Source organism: Schistocerca piceifrons, unplaced genomic scaffold (assembly GCF_021461385.2).
Source record: "Schistocerca piceifrons isolate TAMUIC-IGC-003096 unplaced genomic scaffold, iqSchPice1.1 HiC_scaffold_1278, whole genome shotgun sequence".
NCBI classification, from domain to species: domain Eukaryota; kingdom Metazoa; phylum Arthropoda; class Insecta; order Orthoptera; family Acrididae; genus Schistocerca; species Schistocerca piceifrons.
This window is the reverse complement of record NW_025727100.1, coordinates 75,001-77,500: the sequence shown is the minus strand read 5'-3', so window position 1 is coordinate 77,500 and position 2,500 is coordinate 75,001. Positions and strand designations below refer to the sequence as shown.

Here is a 2,500-nt window from a genome sequence, read left to right as displayed (position 1 = left end):
CTGCCTTCGCAAGCTGGTTGGTGAGAACTTTGCATGTTCAATGCCCTTCGCATGCGACGTACTCAGGCTACGTTGTGGTGCGGCCTGTGTCAACTGTCCGCTAATGTCGTACGCGTAAACCACAATCTGTACTGCACATTCGTCCTTATGTACTGAATGATACATCGTGGCACATGTGTGACCGTACAACGACTGCGCCCAAAAACGGCGGACCATACAGTGCAAATATTGTGCACGCAGCTACGTGTCGTCTCCCTATGAGAGCTGGATTGCAGTGTGGTACGCCATAGAGACGTGTGGGAGGAACGGACGCCGTGGATGGCGATCAGCATGAGCTGTCTGTTGATGTATTCGGACCTAGTCGTCTCTCCTCACACACCGTGATGGCATGGTGCACCGCGTTCCATATCTGCGACATGCTACAGAGGCCGGTTGACAGTCGTTCGAGCAATGGACATCGCATACGTACGGGGGCCACCTTCCACGTATTGTCTAGGCGTGCACATTTTGTTGCGTGTATGTGGGCAGACGTAGTGTGGCGTGACACCTGACACAGGCATGCAATAATCGTTGAAGTTGCAAATGGCGATGGACGCCTGCGTTTTCTGGTGAAGTTACGCAAATGAACAAATGGTAACCTGTTGTGGTGCGGTTGTTCTCGCTAGGGGTGAATCGGTGATGGCGACGATAGGTTGAGGTACTAACCGGTTGTTCCAGCGATACCCACCATGCCGACGAAACTGAACGGCATCTGGGTGTGAAGCGATACGCGGCGGTGGCTGGGTGGGACCGTCCCCGGCCGGTGAGGGGGCGCCTCCCGGCGTGCTGGCCGCGCGGTGCGTGGGCGCACGCGCTACAGCCGGCTGGTGGGGGCGGCCAGTGGCAGGCGCGCCGGCCGACGGACGCGGCAGGCGTCGCAGCTGCGCGCCGGCGCACCCTGCGCGCGGCGCCGTGCGGCCAAAGTAGGTCCTCGCGGGCCCGGTGCGAAGCGCGGTGGACATCTTCAGTGTGCTGGTCCGATTGAGGACTGTGTGCGTTGAGGATGCGCCGCCGCCCGGCGCTCGGCGCCGCGACGCCGTCTGCTGCTCGGTCGCCCCAGCGGTTCTCGCTGGTGGTTTGTATCGCAGCTGTGCGGATGTGTTGGCGCGTGCGCTGTGCTGGGAGAGTTCGCTTCGGCACCCAAGTGGGGCTTTTGTCCTTCTGTGGCGCTGGCGTTGGAGCTGCCGGTCACCGTAGGTGGCGCGTGTTGTCTCCCGCCGGCAATGCCACGACAGCACGCTCCCGGGCCTCTGTCGGCAGCGGCAAGCTCAGTTGGGAGCACGGGTGGTCGCACCGAAAGCGTCTACTCGCCTAACTCCGGGCGATTGCGCCTCTCTCGAACCCGACCAAGTACTTGGGACGGCGCTGCGCGCCGCCGGGACCTGAGAGGGTTTCGAGGTGTATTGTGCAGGGGAGCTCAGCCTCCTCCTGTTTGCAGAATGATTGAGCGGACGCTTGCGTGTTCGCGCGGGCCCCCGGGACACACTCCCGGGCGGCCGGCTGCTCAGCTCTAGTTGACGCAGCTCCCTGGTTGATCCTGCCAGTAGTCATATGCTTGTCTCAAAGATTAAGCCATGCATGTCTCAGTACAAGCCGCATTAAGGTGAAACCGCGAATGGCTCATTAAATCAGTTATGGTTCCTTAGATCGTACCCACGTTACTTGGATAACTGTGGTAATTCTAGAGCTAATACATGCAAACAGAGTCCCGACCAGAGATGGAAGGGACGCTTTTATTAGATCAAAACCAATCGGTCGGCTCGTCCGGTCCGTTTGCCTTGGTGACTCTGAATAACTTTGGGCTGATCGCACGGTCCTCGTACCGGCGACGCATCTTTCAAATGTCTGCCTTATCAACTGTCGATGGTAGGTTCTGCGCCTACCATGGTTGTAACGGGTAACGGGGAATCAGGGTTCGATTCCGGAGAGGGAGCCTGAGAAACGGCTACCACATCCAAGGAAGGCAGCAGGCGCGCAAATTACCCACTCCCGGCACGGGGAGGTAGTGACGAAAAATAACGATACGGGACTCATCCGAGGCCCCGTAATCGGAATGAGTACACTTTAAATCCTTTAACGAGTATCTATTGGAGGGCAAGTCTGGTGCCAGCAGCCGCGGTAATTCCAGCTCCAATAGCGTATATTAAAGTTGTTGCGGTTAAAAAGCTCGTAGTTGGATTTGTGTCCCACGCTGTTGGTTCACCGCCCGTCGGTGTTTAACTGGCATGTATCGTGGGACGTCCTGCCGGTGGGGCGAGCCGAAGGCGTGCGACCGCCTCGTGCGTGCTCGTGCGTCCCGAGGCGGACCCCGTTGAAATCCTACCAGGGTGCTCTTTATTGAGTGTCTCGGTGGGCCGGCACGTTTACTTTGAACAAATTAGAGTGCTTAAAGCAGGCAAGCCCGCCTGAATACTGTGTGCATGGAATAATGGAATAGGACCTCGGTTCTATTTTGTTGGTT

General features: G+C 58.0%; 1 non-coding gene across 1 annotated transcript in view; it reads left to right on the top strand.

Moving 5' to 3' along the window:
• Window positions 1-1,563: 1,563 nt before the first annotated feature.
• The window catches only part of LOC124731302, a 1,909-nt gene continuing 972 nt past the window's right edge, over window positions 1,564-2,500 (top strand). The window contains exon 1 of the ribosomal RNA XR_007008261.1: window positions 1,564-2,500. This exon is cut by the window's right edge and continues 972 nt beyond it. This is a non-coding gene — a ribosomal RNA (small subunit ribosomal RNA).